Source organism: Saccopteryx leptura, chromosome 7 (genome assembly GCF_036850995.1).
Source record: "Saccopteryx leptura isolate mSacLep1 chromosome 7, mSacLep1_pri_phased_curated, whole genome shotgun sequence".
NCBI classification, from domain to species: Eukaryota; Metazoa; Chordata; class Mammalia; order Chiroptera; family Emballonuridae; genus Saccopteryx; species Saccopteryx leptura.
Genome location: NC_089509.1, coordinates 109,329,084 through 109,347,439, shown reverse-complemented (window position 1 = coordinate 109,347,439; position 18,356 = coordinate 109,329,084). Strand labels below are relative to the sequence as shown.

At 41.8% G+C, this 18,356-nt stretch overlaps 1 protein-coding gene and 1 non-coding gene across 4 annotated transcripts in view; one reads left to right on the top strand and one right to left on the bottom strand.

The window, feature by feature from the left end:
- NYAP2 (neuronal tyrosine-phosphorylated phosphoinositide-3-kinase adaptor 2) overlaps nt 1-18,356 on the bottom strand; it is a 242,646-nt gene that overhangs the window by 135,298 nt on the left and 88,992 nt on the right. The gene's annotated exons all lie outside the window — the stretch shown is intronic.
- On the top strand, nt 9,358-9,433 carry TRNAS-GGA (transfer RNA serine (anticodon GGA)). The gene has a single exon. It is a non-coding gene; the product is annotated as a tRNA-Ser (tRNA).

The following is an 18,356-nucleotide window of genomic DNA, read 5'->3' as shown; positions in this document are numbered from 1 at the left end:
GAAAATGTCCCAATGATAGGAAACCCAGATCCCATCAGCGCCACCTGTTTTACTTAAAATTCATACTCTTAAGCATCAAATATGTTATTTCTCCTTGCTGGGATAGTTCAACTCCTCCTCAAATTGGGTATCTCAGAAAGAATCTGGGATATGTAATCAACCATTGACTAGCTATCTAATTTTAGGTAAGAGGCACATAATGTCTGAACCTCAGTTATTTTTTTTATAATAGGTGACGTACTCCCCAGAGTTGTTGTAAGAACTTAAAATAAGATTTAAAATTTCTAAAGCACCTAGCATGGTGGTTGATAGAAATAAGAGCTGGACAATTATGGATTTCCATTCCCTATCTTCCTGGTTTTCCAGAGAAATACTTATTGTTTTCAACTTTTTGTTCCCAGCTATAAAATAAGCATTATAATAAGTTTCCACCTTATAGTACTGTAAAAAGAATATTCTAACAACGTAAATGCATTCTGCTCATTTCTGTAAGAGGGTTTTGACAGTAACTATCAGGCAAAATACTTGCAAATCCAAATTAGAGAGGGGAAAAAAATCTTACTGGAAAGTGAAGGAAAAAGAACAAAAGTAAATAATTTTTTCTGCCACAATTAGTTGGGTATTGTCTAGAATTGGGCAAATTGACTGGATGAATTTTATCATTATTTCTGTCAAAACCCCATGATAAATCAAGATTTTTATGAACATTAGGGCTCAGGGTAAACATGGTTGGAGAGTTATGCTTAAAAAACAAACCCACTATTATTTATTACAAAGTACTTATCACTCAGACCTTGAGGTGGATATCGCTGCCCATTAATTTCATGCATAGTCATAACAATACAGTGAGGAGGTTAGAATGGGGAGTTGAGAGATATTTTTTAATATTTGTCAAAAGTCCTTTTATTCACTTCTGAGGTTCTAAAGAGGCAGAACTGAAAATAATGCTTATTAAGCTCAGCACAGATTCTATGGAACATTTTGAAGAGACTTACTTTCACTTACAATATGACAGGTGCTTTTAAGATTAACATATGTTATTATCTGTGGTACTCTGAAATCTAAAATTAGAACATTCCTTATTTCTAAATATAAATAAGATTCTTCTATCCCTTGGAGTGTCATGGTTTGAAGAAGGAAGAGTATATGAAAAATTCAAATAAAATCATGATATTCAGATTCAAGTTAGAATATAGTTCACATCGTGGGAGATCTTTTCCAAAAATTCAACCAAAGGAGGAGAGGTTCTGGAAAATATATTTTATTTGTGTCTTTAAAACTGACATAAGCTTTGAATATGTTTTGAGAACATGCCAAATTTTTAGAAATAAGTTTGGCTAACCATATGCGGCTCTTTTTTTCAGCCTGGAAGCAGAAACGAGAAATACAGAATATTAACGTATAATGGCTTTGAATTTCCTCAACAGCAGGGGCTAACTTAATGCCAGTTTGAAGTATAATAGTTGGTCTGCCTTTCTAAAGGTGTAATTTCTATGGCAGAAGAAAAAACTATATTGAGTCATTTAATTCATTTATTCACTATTCATTCACAAACACCTCAGTGCCTACCCTCTGTCAGTTAGTGACCAAAGCAGAGTGGTCCGTGTCCTCAGGGGATCACAGGCTATTGAACCAGCATGACTTCAGAATCACGTGGACAGATGTTCACTCAGAGGTAGTATTGGGCAGGTGCAGTGGGGCACTAAACACACTGAAGGTCTGGGAAGTCCCACAGGAGGACGTGGCTTTTCCAGAGGATGCAGGACATGAGTAAGACTTAATCAGTTAGAGAGAAGAAGGGAGAAAGGAATTTGTGTGCTGACAGTTGAGATCCAGAGAAACTGAGAAATTATAGAGGTATTTGGACAAAACTTGATGAGATTTTGTTCGTCTTGTATTTTCTATGGCTGTAACAACACTTGGCTCAAAGAAGGCACCCAGTAAGTATGTATTAACCCAATAAATGGAGAAACATATGATTGAGAATAGTTCAGAAATAACTCCCAGATTTCCTAAGCACCAGATGAATGTTGTGCTTTATTCCCTCTTTCCCTCAGTTGCCATTTTCTTAATTTATGATGGAGAAGGAAAAATTCTGTGAATCCTCATCCACTCCCAATTCTCATCCCTGTTATAAGGGTAAGTAATTTGAATGCAGGGATCAGCTTAATCCTCTCCTCTCCATCTCCACAGGCCCGCTTTGGTTTAGGTGCTCATCATTCCTTGGCTAAATTAATGCAATTGCTTCTTAGCTGATCTTTTTCCACAGTGCTGCCAGATTTATCCTTGTAAATGCAGATTTGCTCATGTCACTCCCTAAAGTAAAACCCTGTGATAGCATTTCTAGTTCTTCAGACTAAATAATCCAAACTTTTATGTGACACTTAAGGTTTTTTAAGGTTTAAATCCTATACCAAGTCTCATATGCAGTATGTCTACCCCTTGATTAGATTGGATTCCTCTAATATAACATGCACCCAGTTTAACTTGTTTGAGATTCTGAAGTAAAGGTCAAAACTGACCATCTGCCAAGTGTGGCTATGGGTCTTGAGGACACAGACAGAATAAATCATGACCTCAGCCAGTAGGCATGCTGCTCTCTCAACCTGAACTAAATCATTCTTTTGGCTACATCATGTTTTAGAGCCTAATTCAGATGCGGTTTCTTTGAGGAAGACTTCCATTATCGGCAAGGCTTTCTCAAGGCCGAAGGCAATGCCACCCCACCGGGGTTATTGTCCGGCTCTGTGCTTTACCATATTGGAGTGCCTCCTTCAGGATAGTCTACCTTTGACATCTGTGAGTTGATCTCTGCTAGTCAGGTCCCAGAAATATGTTACAGTTTAAAAAGTTATGAGGGTGGATGGAAAAAATACACTTAAGAAAGGTCAGAAAATTCTAGACATTTATAAAAACATTGTAAAAAAACATGAGCTGTCAATGAATTAAAAGACATTGCTCCTTCATCTTCCATATCAAACCCAAAATCATCCAATGCCTTTCTAAATAATCTTTTTTAATTAACTGAATGGTTACCCTTTGTAAAAGTTAAGATTATACTATACCTACAAATGGCATACGCCCCCATAATAAGCACCTTAAGGTCTTTCACTGAGAAGATTGTCACCCTCCAAAGAGAGGTCCCTTTGTCTTTTTTCTCTTCTGCAGCTCTGACTAATAACACGTCATTACCTATATAATCTTTCTGAGGTTTTCTAACTCAGTCTCTCCCACCAAGATTTTTTATTTATTTTTTTTTATTTTTAATTTTATTCATTTTTTAGAGAGGAGAGAGAGATGGGGGTAAAAGGGGGAGGAGCAGGAAGCATCAACTCCCATATGTGCCTTGACTGGGCAGGCCCAGGGTTTTGAACCGGCAACCTCAGCATTCCAGGTCGACGCTTTAGCCACTGCGCCACCACAGGTCAGGCCCACCAAGATTTTTTGACGTATATTTTTTATTCCTCTTCATTGTCTACTGGTATCTTCTGATTGGCAATCAGAAACATTGCAAAACGTTTCAGACTCCTCTTTCTTTACAAACACTTTTCCTCAAACACTTGTTAGCTCCTGCTCCATCTCTCTCATTCTTTCTCTTTCCTTCCTTTTATTCTGCCGCCTTCCTTTTTCCCTTTTCTTCTTCTTCTCTTTCTTTCTTCTGTCTCATTCATTTATTAAATCACTCATTCATCTTTTGTGCCGAAAACACTGTTAGCTGCTTGAGATTTACCTTTAAACAAGACATCAGGTTCTTAAAAGTTTGATCTCTTTGTGACTGGTCACAACCTCTCTGTATCTGGTTGTATTCTGACTTCTACCACTAAAAAGTGGACTAAAATGTGGGTTTTTTAAGTCGCTTTTTCTTGCTAATTCCATAATCTAGGAGGTGTGCTTTTTGCTCTATCTAGATTCTTCTTGGTCTTTAGAGCTGTTTTCTCTCGTCTAGACCACAGCTTCTTTTTGAGATGTCCCATTTTCCTGGACTCCCTTGATTTTGCCCTCTTCTCTGTCTCATTTTTCTGATGGATCCCACTTGACACCTTCACTGGCTTCTCTTCTTGCCCGTTGTGCTTCAGTATAGGCCAAAGCTCTGTTTCCATTTTCCTCTTTTTTCTGCACTTGTCTGGGACAAATATCGAATTTTAAGACTTCAAGGCTTTATCTTATTTACATGACTTTTTCAAACTAATATTCCATTATTTCTGCCTTCTGAGACATATATTTGCCCTCCCAACAAGACACTGGCTATTTCCAAGTGGGTGTTCCTTTGACATTCAAGGTCCTTATATTTCTAAACAAATTCAGCATCATCTCCCTATACCCTCTATTGAAACTTGTTCTTCAATAGCATCACCACTATCTCAGCCACAGAGACCAAAAACTTCCAAGTACATTGATACTTATCTTCATCTTATGGACACATATTCAAGTGGTCAAAAATTCTCTCTCTTCTCCCCGGATCTCACATCTTTCTTCTATTTTCCAAACTATGTACAAAGCTTTTATTATCTTTTTGGTCTTGGCTACTAAATGATACCTTACTTAGGTTCTCTGTATCAATTTTCCACTGCATTCATCATTAACCTGAAAAAAAAAGTCCTAAAGTAGGAAATAGAATTCTTCATTTTCCTTCTTTAGAATCTTTAGAATTTCCCCAAATAGAGCCCAGTTCCTCTGTAAGGAAACGGAAGCTTTGCATGATGTGACCCAACCTCCTTTGCAGCCTTGACATATTACCCATTCCCATAATTCTGTCCCATTGGGACAGACTTCCTCTTCAAACTACACATCCTTAAAAAAACACACAAAAACTTTCAAGTTCATTGGAGCCTAAACTGAATGCCACTTCCTCCCTGAATCTTACCTCAATATAGTCTTTCTTCTCTACCTTGAATATTTTTGTATTATTTTTATTTTCTGCTTTATACTATAGCTATTATATACCAACATAAGATTTATAATTTTTGCAGATAGGTATTAAATTTATATACTCCTTTACCTCCCTTGCATTTGGTATATTTCTTTGAGCATGAAAGGTAATATGTAAGTGTTTAGGAATTTAAATTAAATTTAGACATTAATTAAAAGGAATATATATCAATAGTTACTTATTCTAACATAATTTATACATATATACTAAATTAAAAGGTTACAACTGTCTAGAAAATTTTGCTTAACTAAAATGAATCTATCAGATAAAAAATTTTTGAAACAAAGTTTGGTTTAGAAGGAAGTAAAGAAATAAAGTAAAATATAGAGAGTAAGTATATATGTCATCCAGAAATCCCCAGAATTTAAAGAGAACTGAGCTCAAGATCCACAATTAAATAGTCAAACCACTTTTTTTTTTCCAGGAAGCACCTGCAAAGTGGAAAAAAATCTATAATTTGTGCATCTGCAAAAAAACACTATAAATCTTATACCCACATACACACACACTCTGCACCCACACTTTTTATCCAGCCTACTTAGGAATTCTGTTTCTAGTTCCAGTCCTAAATCATCGTGTGACCACCGGAGAATTTATATCCAAATGGATTAATTTACTTATCAGACAGAGTGGTAATGCATAACCCAATGGTCCCTGTGGAGATCTGTGGGTTAAAATGAGAATATAAAACAAGGGTATGGTCATGAAGGGTGTTTTTCTGTTTAATAACAACAACAACAAAAACCCATTTCATAAATTTTTCTATTAAACACACTACCTTGGCAAACTAGTAAAGCTGAGAACTGTACTCCTTGGCATTTTTTGAGTCTATTTAAAAAATAAAAAAAAACAAACAAAACAAAAATCATGCCCGCAGTTCTAAAACCCGACCTTCCATCCCTCATCCGTATAATCAGAGTGACATGCAAATGTGAATCACTAGAGATTCTACTTAAGAAACAAATACTCATTCATAGATGCCTTAGTTACTTAAATGGAGTGGTCGATGTGCTGTCTTTATGCACAACGGGCTGCACATCAGCTTAATGCACCCAAATGTAATCACATGATAAATTGAAATACAGATGCCATTGACTGCCCACACAGAGGCCAGAAGCCTGGCTCCCCGTTTTTCTAGAATGACTTTCCTGAAACAGCACACTCTCCCTGATTGGTTTCCTTCAGACAAAGTAATTGAATCTAATGCTGTGTGTCAATGCGAGCACTTGGATTACATGCTTCATGGCTTTATGGTGCCGCCCTTAGGGTTTCAGGGTTCGCTGTTAAAATTTGCCTTTGATCAGACTTCATCCTCTCCTACTCATCCTTATTCATAACAAATTAGAAGCGATTATCACAACGTAATAGCAACAGTTTTAATGCCCTTGGTAGCATCTTAAAAAAAAAAAAAAAAAAGCAAGAAGGAAACCATTTTTCTATTATAATGAATGCAGTCTCTTCGTTGGCCTCATTATAATATTTATTGTCTGTTATTTATTGTACTGCACGGTGAGCTTGTTGTGTAGTACAACAGGGAAAGATACACACCCCTGAGGGTTTACAGTTTATTGGAGTGCACGTTTCAATTTAAGATCTTTCTTACTAAAATAAACCACTTTTATGCGCACATAAGGGGACCAAGGAAGTGTGACTTCCATGGCTGTTTCACAGAAAGGGAGTTTCTTATTTACTGAAGAGGACAATTAACTTAATAGGTCCTGGTTGTTTTTTTTTTTTTTTCAGGAAAGTTGGGTTTTTTTCCTCATTTATAGCTGTCATTGGTGGGCATCCATTTCAATTTTCCCTTAATGAGTTTGCAAGCCTTGGAATATATAGGCTTTGAAACTAGGTGGGAGCCACCAGAAGAGGTTTTCATTGCAACTCACCTAGTTCAAAAACTAGAGCATGAAAAATTGTAAGTTGTAGGTCAATTTAAGAATACTGCAGAAGATACAGTGTTAATATGTGCACACTCCCTGACCACCTCCTTTCTTGAAAGCTCCCCAAAGTGCTCTTTCTTCTTCCTGTCCCAGCTGCTGCTCTCGTGGTCAGTGCCTGGACCTTTGGATGACCAATAACTTCATCCCCTCCGTACCCTAAATCTTAAGCATTTGTAGCGTTAACTACAAACATTTGTCTTTCCAGCTCCGTTAACTACTAACATTTGTCTTTCCAGCTCACCATCTCTGTTCGCTTAACCTGAAATGTCTCCTCAGACACTTTTTTGGGGATCATCTTGTCTGTTGGTTTCGCCGTCTTCCCTGTGCTCCTCCTCATTTGCTGTAAATCTGGTCTTTCTGTGTGCAGCCTACATTTTATGATCAACCTTCGTTAGCACCCGCTTCATCTACCATCAACACTCTGGCCCTTGTATGCAGTGTTAATGTGGTGAGCACAGCTGTGTCAAATGCAAGGTCACTCTCAGGAAATGCAGGGTGATAGAGGAGATGCTGCATCATCACAGGAGCAGACAGTCTCAAGCACCAAACGAGCTCTGGTCTGCAAGCTTCTCCTCTCCTGTTCCTGCCACAGTACTACTAGGTGAGTCTGCTGAACAGCCACGGAAGGAAACACTCCCTGCTCAAATGCCCGCGCCAGCATTTGATTGTAAAATCATTTATAATGTAACAATGCCATATACATTCAATCATATTTTCTGCTACTGAATTCACCAATATCTATTCTCTGCTGATGATCTCCATCAAAAACACAGATGCTGATTAATTAATACATTTCTAATGAATTAATTAAGTCTGTAGCTATTAAAGACTATCTGTGCCAGATAGGGTGCTAGATCCAGCCGTTCAACAGAGAATAAGATACTGGTCTTCCCAAAACTTAGAGTAGAGAGGTGGAGACAAGAGTTAAGACAGATATAATAAAGATCACAATGTGAAAGAGAGAAATCCCCTTCAGATGAAAGGATGTGTGAATAATTCATTCTTCTGTAAAAGCTATTCTTTCCATTTTTTCAAATCATACCTGTACGTTAACATCCAGCCTCAATTCACCTTCCAACAGAGAGCAATCTGCTCTCACTGATGGTTGATTCTTCTAAACTTTTCTACTTCCTAAACCCCAAAAAGTGCAAATAGAACAGATTTTCTTTTTCTGATTCATTTCATAATTTTACTTTTTTGTTCCCAATTAAAATAAAAGTTTTTGACGTGGGGAGAAAATGACCCCAGTTTTTTAAGTTTGTTCTTTAACTACCAGACCCTAGTATAGTCCCACACATTTAGAAGACTGTTTTAATGGAAAAACTGACCTATTAGTATTACTTTATAAGATACTAGAATAAGCACATGTGTAAATTTTATGCAATGAAAGAGTTACATGAGCACTATTAATTTAATTTTGCACAATAAGGAGATAAATTATTTTGAATATTGTTTGGCCAAATTTAAAAAGTTTAAAGTTAATGCATTGTTTTTGGTTGGTATTATTCATTTCTACTAATAATAGTGTAAGAAACATACACATAAACAAGTTTCATTGGTTTCCCCTGTCTTTCATTGAACATTTTTGTAAAACCCAGGCTAACAAGACTCTCCCATAAGAATGAGGGTAAAAAGGCAATTGCATTGTACACACAAGCTTCATGAGCAGAAATCAACGTGGCTCAACTCTTCTTCCCACTCCACCTAGACCCCCAAAGCATCATTGGTAGAAACAGTAAATAACATTCCCCTAGACAATATCACCAAGTTCAGAAAAAAATTTGAAAAAACACAAACGGACAAGTCATACCTTGACAAATACATGTGGAACACTCGTTTGCAAATCATTTCTTTCAAACCTCTTTTACTCTCTGTAGACCCAGTTTTCTGGAAGGAATGAAATGTCATAGCTTGATATCTAGTATCTTCTTTCAAAAGGCACAGGTGGGCTATGGAGCAGAAATGAATGGCTGATTGGGACAAGAAGGTGAACGCAGCAGACCTGGTGACCTCGGAGTCAAGCATTACTGACTGAACCTACATACAGAGTGGTCAGGATTTGATGTGACTAAATACATCATGGCAGCTGATTCATCCTTGCCTTTTAAAGTCATCCTCCAATTCAAGCAAATACTTCCCATTTCTCTGCATAGAGATAGAAACTCTTCACAGTAAATCAGGTGACAGAAACTTTGGTTCATATCCAGTTTTGTGGGGAGACACAGTCACTGAGTAATTTGTCTAGCTCAATGAAATTCGGTGTTCTGTGTGTCACATTCCCTCGCATTGGGGAACTGCCAGTGTTGACACCACTTGAGTTAATAAAATATTTTTCTTCTTAAGAATACTGAGTGCTGTCATACCATTTCATACGATGTGTTGCTACAAACACATCCCCATTTTACAAATTAAGTCACTGAGTAATGAAAGAATGAAGCTAGCAAGGAGAGAATAGAGTTGCACATGAGATTAAAGAGGTAACTGGAGGCCCTGGCCGGTTGGCTCAGTGGTAGAGCGTCGGCCTGGAGTGCGGGGGACCCGGGTTCGATTCCCGGCCAGGGCACACAGGAGAAGCGCCCATTTGCTTCTCCACCCCACCCCCTCCTTCCTCTCTGTCTCTCTCTTCCCCTCCCGCAGCCAAGGCTCCATTGGAGCAAAGATGGCCCGGGCGCTGGGGATGGCTCCTTGGCCTCTGCCCCAGGCGCTAGAGTGGCTCTGGTCGCGGCAGAGCGACGCCCCGGAGGGGCAGAGCATCGCCCCCTGGTGGGCAGAGCGTCGCCCCTGGTGGGCATGCCGGGTGGATCCCGGTCGGGCGCATGCGGGAGTCTGTCTGACTGTCTCTCCCCGTTTCCAGCTTCAGAAAAATACAAAAAAAAAAAAAGAGGTAACTGGAAATACGGGCTTGCTTCCTAGTCCTTGCAAAGACTTTTCCTTGAGTGGCTTGAGACATCATTGAAGAGCTTTCCAGTCACATGCTGGAACCAGGGCACACTGTCTTGGCAGGACCTCCCGGGCACATAGCTTTCCTCCTTCCCATGGTAGCTTGAAGTTGGTCACAGTGAAAATATTTACATGGGGAATCAGCAAATGCCACACATTAAGGCTTTTTCTTTTTCTTTTTCCTATAAAAGTGATTACCTTTTCTACTGTCTTGAAAAAAAGAGTGACATGGTATGAGCTAGGATCCCAGGGAATAATGGGGGTTGGGAGGTGAGCACAGAGTGGGAGGGATCAATAAGAAGGCCACTGCAGTCACCCAGATGAGGGCCCTGGGACTGGGACTTGGCTGGGAACCACAGAGATGGTGAGAACAATTTCCTTGCAAATCGGTTGTCAGGAAAACAACTCTACCAGTTGTTTTTGGAAGTATAAAAATGCACACATTTGTGTAAAATCTCCCAAGATTTTTATGTTGGCCACGTTCTACATGTTAGATAAGGATGGCCCTAAGCAGATTTCACTTAGCATCCTGAGACCTGGCATGGTGACATCACTTTTAGGGAATTCATTTTAAACACACTTTTTAAAATATATAAAAATGGCTATAAAAATGTCAGATCCTACTTTACTAAGTTCCAAACTGTTGTGGTAGTAGCATCTACTGTCAGTCTTTTACATTTATACAAAATACATTTATTTCTCAAGTACTGTTTTTGTCACATTGTCCTCGTGAACACACAGCAGAGTCTGATTATACCCATTTTGTGAATGGAAAAAACATACCGTGATTGGTAGACTGACTGGTAGAGTCAATTTCGAATGTTTTCCTTCTACAACCGGCCTCTTTGCACTACACTACATGGCTTACATTTGAACTGAGGGTTGATGACCCCACATACTTCCTTTAGTGAGTTGGCAGAAGGCATGAGTTCAATAACTCATAGTAATAATGAGAGTGATAATAAAATTACGCATGCCTCGGGGATATTGTGGGTTTGGTTCCAGATCTCCACGATGAAGTGAATATCAAAATAAAGTAAGTCAAACCAATATTTGGCTTCCCAGTACATATAAAAGTTATGTTTATACCATACTGTAGTATATTAAATGTGCAATCACATTATATTGAAAATCTACATACCCTCATTAAAAATACTTTATTGCTAAAAAATTGCTAAACATCATTTGAGATTTTAGTAAGTCATATTTTTTTGGATACTGAAGGGTCTTGCCTAGATGTTGATGGCTGTTAAGTGATCACAGATCCCAATAACAAATGTAATATTAATAGAAATGTCTGATAGAGTGTCAGCCCAGCATGTGGAAGTTCCGGGTTCGATTCCTGGCTAGGGCACACAGGAGAAGTGCCCATCTGCTTCTCCACCCCTCCCCCTCTCCTTCCTCTCTGTCTCTCTCTTCCCCTCCCACTGCCAAGGCTCCACTGGAGCAAAGTTGGCCCAGGTGCTGAGGATGGCTCGATAGCCTCCATCTCAGGTGCTAGAGTGGCTCCAATTGCAAGGAGCAATCATTCCCTGGTGAGCATGCTGGGGGGATCCCTGTCAGGCACATGCAGAAGTCTGTCTCCTTGCCTCTTCCTGCTTCTCACTTTAGAAAAATAAAAAAAAAATGTTTAAAATATTGTGAGAATTACCAAAATGTAATGCCGAGACACAAAGTGATCAAATGCCATTGGAAATATGGTGCTGATTGACAATGCCACAAAACTTCAATTTGTAAAAAACAAACAACCCCCCCCCACAATATTTGTAAAGCAATAAAACAAGAACATAACTTTAATCATCTATGTTTAAAGCACTATTCTGTACATGAATCATGAATCCCAACAGCCTTATGAATTAGGGACAATTATTGTCCCTGTTTTTCAGATGGAAAGATGGATACAAGGACTATAACTAACTTGTCTAAGGTCTCACAGCTTGAAAATAAGTTGGTTTTGAGCCAGGCCTGCCTATGCCAGAGCTTGTATACAGTCTCATGACTCACGGAACACAGGGATTTTTATTTTAAAGAAAAAAATCTAAGTGTAACATCTTAGAATATAAAAAGAGTGCTTAGCAAGATGGCTTGGTTAAAACAATGTTGCTTCTGATGTTCCTGACACAGATGCTCTTATCAATCAACAGGCATAGGAATAATCACTGTAACTTATGGATAAATAGGGACCTTACTCTTCCTAACATGCACCAGTCCCATGGGCCATGGGGTCCAGCATGTGAGGGGGCACATGAATCTTCTCCTGGTCTCTGCTACTCAGGGACACATCTCTGCCCTTGACAATATCCACACAGACCCTGGACTCAACCCACATCCACTGGGCCATACCACCACCTCCTACACTATTTCCGTTCATCATCTCCTGTTCCACAACCAGATAAGGATAGGTTTCCAATCCCTTACTACCTGAGAATGTGCAGCCAATGAATAACAAAAAAGGAATTAAATGGTTAAATCATGAGCTTTCACAGGCTGGAGAATCTTTTATTGCTTTAAAGGAAGTGCCATAGAATCAATGACTGTCGTAGAGACAACGAGCATTTTGGCGATCATACCCAATCTGAAAATGCCTGCTATCAAAAGCCAGGACTATAATCATGTCTCATCACTTGAAATGTCACTAACAGCAGAGTAAAGAACCCCAAGGCCCAACCCACTGGGAAAAAGTCATCTGTAGTAGACAGCTTAGCAGTACAAGCGTTGAGGAAGGCCATACTAAGTTCTTCCCAAAGACAGAAAAATTGTAATAAACACTATAGAAATGCATGTGATGAAGATTCTATAGTCAAGTCTGAATTTTAAGGCGGTGTTAAGAGCTTGCAAATTCGCAAACATTTAAAGTCTCTGATTTAAAGTTCATAATGAAAGAAAGCATTTCAAGAGATAAGTGGGATGATAGTGCTCAACACAAAATATGACTTGTGCCTGATAAAGGATGCTAGCACTGAGATGCCTAAAGAAGTATACATGTCTTTGACCATCGATGGGACCTTTCCTTCAACCACAATCTGGCTAAGGAATTCACTGACTCTTTAGAGAGCAAGTTGATTGGAATTTGGTCCTTATATTATATTTCATAGAATGTGTTATTGTATATATAATTATGCTATAGGTAATAAACTATAGGCGATGCTCCTTCTATAGCGGGGCAATTTTATATAAATTTTTATTTTATTTTATTTTTTGCCTTTTTAAAGTCCTGTGTTAAGAACTCTGAGCATCATTAGCAAGAGATACTGGCAGGGTAGAGCGCATTCAGAAGGCTCTAAGACTTGCCCGGCTTGATCCTCATCCCGGCCCTAGAATCTAATGCATTACATAGAACATGAACAGCTTTGAGAAGTACTCATTATAACAAACCAAACAAGTCCTTTTATAGAAGAAAGTAAACGTGTAATGCTCCGGGTGGGCAAACCAGAGAATCAACCCCCCCCCCCCACACACACACACACACCACATTAACTAGTCCATTACACAGGTGCCCAGGCTTACTGGAGATGGTCGTGGCTAACAGTAAACTTTAGGATCAAGTTTGGCAAGTATGCACTTGAGAAAAGGCAAGAGTCTATTAAGATTTTAATTTACATACTTAGTTGTCTCTGTTTTATCAGAACCCAGATAGCCCCTTAGCGTCAGCCCTAAACAGACTCCCCTTTTAGTATCCAGATGCTTAAGTCTGGGTCTGGACGACCTAATCCTCAGGAGCAAGGTGCTTTTCTCTGTCTCCTTGACGTCGTCGTCACCCTGGAGACTGTGCCGGAGAACAGTAGGTCCTACTCGTAAAATTTAATTTACAAAGTGAGGCAGAGGGTCTTTTCTTCTTCCTCAAAACTAGTCTCCCCTTCATTTAGCAACAAGCATCCTAGATCCCAAGCATTGTTCATGGAAATGACTGGAAAATTTCTCTTCGGAGGATAATGATTATGGGCCTCATGTATTGCTGAGAGTCTTTATGTCGTAAGTAATCAAAGGAATCCCTTTGGGACACCGCTGCCTGTTGAATGGCACAGAACAGAACAGAATAGAATGGAAATTGAATCTCAGACCTAGCTAGACGCTGCACGGAGTCCCTAGAGCATTTAGTTCAGCGTTTCCTAAAGTGCTCTCCGACACGCAGAAGCTGCTCTCACGGGTGGAATGGGAATGTAAAAAGTTTCAGAGCCAAGTTATTTAAAACGGGCCCAATTTTAAAGACAGTTCAGCGGGTTTCTTAACTTCAGGTCAGAAGGATGAACCATATGCAAACGTGCACTGTGACTATCCAAGAAGCCTTCACGGTTCGCCATGTTCCCCAAACTGTTTTGCCATGAATTTCACAGAGACCTGAGCATTCTTTGGGGAATGGAACTGTAGTCGGTGATTTTCAATCCTGGCTGTATGCCGAGTTGACCTCGAGAGCTTTAAGAAACGCTGGTGTTGGATCCATCCCCAGAGAGATCTATGATTCGGTCTGGGTCAGGGTCCCGGGCACCGGTGTCTGCAAGGTTCTCCCAAGGGCTCAGAACCGGCAGCCAGGGCTGAGAAGCCTGGTACCGAGTGTGCCTTGCACCCCAGTGCTTTGGACGTAAGAAAACCCGGCTTCCTTACACACACACCCAGATCCTGGCTGTGTGACCCCACCTTGCTTTCACCCCCATGAAAGTTGGGGATTTGAGACACAGCAAATACTGGCACCAGTTTCATCTCTTTAAAACAGCAACAAATTATTTATTATACTTTTAATGAGTAAGGGAAACAGGAAAGGTGTTGTCTTATTTCAGGCTTCCAGCGAATAAGACAGCTCATGCTTCAGAGAACAAGGGGAACCTCGAATCTACAAGGAAGGCAGCTACAGAAGCATGGCTACGATGGGGCCATCAGTGTGTTGCGGAATGAATAGAACTTTGTATTTCCACTGAGAGCTGATGTCACCAGTCACCACACAGTTTTGTAGGTGAGGCAGGAGCTGCTCTTCCCCCTGGATTCCTAGCAGAGCTATACTGGAGAGCATTTATTTCCTCACCTGGACAGCCCACTTCCCTATTTGCTGGGTGCTTTTCTGGGGACTTGTTCTTTAAGGGAAGTCCTTGTTTCGGGACTACTGATAAACTCACTCAGCCACCGTCAGAGCGAAATTCATTCATTACAGCTGTCTCCCTGGGCTCTGTGGGCCCTTAGAGAAAGAGGCTACAATCTACTCCAAAAGACGGACCAAAGGGTCAATGAATGACCCACTCAGAAAGACTGGAAAATAAAAGTCATGTCAAAGAGATGACATAAAAATTCCTTTCGGTTCACATGATTAGCTTACAAAATGAAATGAGCAGCCCCATTTTTCTCTTATGTTAAATAAACAAAAATCTGTTGACTCTAGTTTTACAGGCCAAGGATTACCATTCTCTTCCTGGCACCTATGACTTCATCGGGCATATGCTGCCAGGCATGTCTGCTGGTCTTCAAGCTCTACGGGGGGGGGGGGGGCATTCAGATTCTTCTCTGTCGTTCCTTTTCCAAGCAGCAGCAGGATGACGGAATGGAAGCACATCAGTTTTGATGGAAACCTTATGGCTGTCAATCGATATGGGTCAGAAGGAACTTCTTAAGAGAACAAAGAGAGCTTTGTGCATGTTGAGACCGAATTTCTTTTTTGTTTCAAATGAGACCTTGCTTTTTCATTTGTCCCAAATACCCTGAAAATGTCAGGAAGCCAATGCTTTCAAGAGCGATGCCACAATATGCAAGAAATGATAGCAGAGGGCTGGTTGAAAACACTGCCTGTGCCACTGTCCCTGTGGGCGTGGCTGTAGCTGGAGTGGGGGACGTGTGTGCACAGGAGAATGATGCGGAGTAATGGACAGCAATGGCTGACATGCCTGTCGATGCCTGTGACTAAACAGCACTACCCGAAACGCTGGGGGTGACTCTGTAGGGTGGGTTAAGCCGGTCTAGCAAAGCAAATTCGGAACTTGCATCCTATCCAGTCGAAAGTTGTCTCTGAGAAAACAGAAAAGGGGCTCTGGCATAGCGCAGAGGTCATGGTGAGCTGTGAGGACCATTATGGACCTGGAGGTCAGTGGCTCTGCAGGACCCCAGGTGTGCATATTCTCGCCACCACCATTTCCCACCCAAATCCACACTTGTGGCCAGGGCCAGGCCAGAGCTTATTATGACAGAGAATACGCCAAGATTTTTTCTGGAAGGCAATTGAGCCAGATTAAGGCCACTCAGTCCCCAGAGAGCGTTTGAGAAGATGGAAACCAGAGGAGGTGGACGCAAGAAGCTGGTCTTAATTAGCAGGTGGCCATCGCTGATCTTTGTCCTCGTGTGATTTCAGAAGTGCTGGTGATATATTTCTGACCCTCGTGCCGTTCATCCACCACACTGCTGGCTAATGTTCCTTTAACGGGTAAGGCTCTTCCTATCTAAAACATTTAAATGTGCGGCTCTCTGGGGGAGGGCCAGAACTCTCGGATGTGCGTGGAGGAGGAGTTAATCGCTGTGATCAGGCGATTCTCCCAAAGGGATGGACTCGGAGAGATTGGACTGTGCACAGAGAACAGGGAAACGAGGGCAGACAGCAAGGTCTCCGGCCAACTCACCTCCAAGCAGGTTTGCCCTTCTGTATTTTAGAACCACGACTGCTTATACCGAGGATAAGGAGTGTGCAGGAGAAGTACCCCCAAATAAACCCAGAGGTTATTTTTCAGGTTACTTAGAGAAGCAAATGTCTCCGTGAGGGCAGTCAGTGGCATTTGGAAGCAGAGAGCATGTCTGCCTGATGCCCTAAGCCGAGCTGCGCAGTAGGCAGGGCTCAGCGCCGGCTCCCGGACCTGCGCACAGGGCTGTTTGTACAGACCTGCAGGCGTACAGACCCGCTAACGGCTGGCAGCTTCCTTTTCAGCTCGTCCACTTCTGCAGCTCCCGCGCTTGGCTGTTCATTCCAAGTCTGCTGTCGCCGGGAGCCCAAGAGCCATGACTGCTTCCTTAGCTGGACCATCTACTTCTCGTTCCTGATATATTTTTCATGCACAGAGACAAAGGTTTTCAAGAGTTTGTGTCTCGGCCCTGGCCGATTGGCTCAGCGGTAGAGCATCGGCCTGGCGTGCGGGGGGACCCGGGTTCGATTCCCGGCCAGGGCACACAGGAGAAGCGCCCATTTGCTTCTCCACCCCTCCCCCTCTCCTTCCTCTCTGTCTCTCTCTTCCCCTCCCGCAGCCAAGGCTCCATTGGAGCAAAGATGGCCCGGGCGCTGGGGATGGCTCCTTGGCCTCTGCCCCAGGCGCTAGAGTGGCTCTGGTCGCGGCAGAGCGACCCCCGGAGGGGCAGAGCATCGCCCCCTGGTGGGCAGAGCGTCGCCCCTGGTGGGCGTGCCGGGTGGATCCCGATCGGGCGCATGCGGGAGTCTGTCTGACTGTCTCTCCCCGTTTCCAGCTTCAGAAAAATACAAAAAAAAAAAAGAGTTTGTGTCTCCACTTTGGACCTTGGTCCTGAAATAGCGGCTAGGAGAAGCAAGATGTTCAGAAGATAACAGCTTCTACCCAGAGTACTGGGTACTTTGTTCGCAGTTGGCCTGGGGCTCTAGTTCTCAATCAAAGTGGAGGTAATGTTACTCTCCAGGGGACATTGACAATGACTGGAGACATTTTTGCCTATCATTACTCACACAGGGATGGCTCTTGGCATCTCAAGAGTAGAGACCAGAGAATGTGCTAACCACCCTGTAGCACACAGGATGCTGCCTCAACAGAGAGGCACCCAGTCCAAAAGGGCAATGGTGCCATCGCTGGAAAACCCGGATCTAGAAGCTTCTGAAACTTTGCAAGGTGATGGCTTGTCACTTTCCACTTATGCCTGTCATTTCCTCCTTTCCGCAATTTGCAAAATAGCCATCCTCTTCCCAGTGCTTCCCTGAGTGTGGGGTTGTGGGATTCTGTTGCAGGAAGCTCGGTCCAAATGTAACTTTATGTGTTTTTCCTGGCCAAGCCAGTCCCCCACAGACAGACACAGCACTTCTTTCCAGCATCGTGTCTCTTTTAAACAGTCCTCTGGAGAATACAGAGCCAGAGGTGAAATAGATAAGTTCATCTTAGAGACAGCTCACCCTGCTTCCCTCTCCAGTAACTCAAAAAAACAAACAAACACAAAAGCCTGTTGGATCAACACAAGCATCAGCCTAACTTAGGAGAGACTTAACTAAAATGGTTTGAGAGTTAATGACCCACAGTTGTAAGCACCTGGATGCCAATCTGAAGGGGACAGGCTGGTGAGCCTGACTTTCATGGGGCCTCCATCTCACCTGAGGGGCTTGGTAAAACTCAGAGCAATGGGACTTCGGATTGGGTCTCTCTGGCACGAGGCCCAGTGATCTTCATTTCTAACCGGTTTCCTGCTGCTGCTGCTGCTGCTGCTGGTTGGGGACCTCACACTGAGAATTACGGACCAAGTGTGATTCCAGAGCTCAGGTTTAAACTGTGAGAATCACAAATAGCTTTTAGAGCAGGGATTAACCTTAGAAATAACTCTACCCCCCGCCCCTCATCCTACAATGAAGA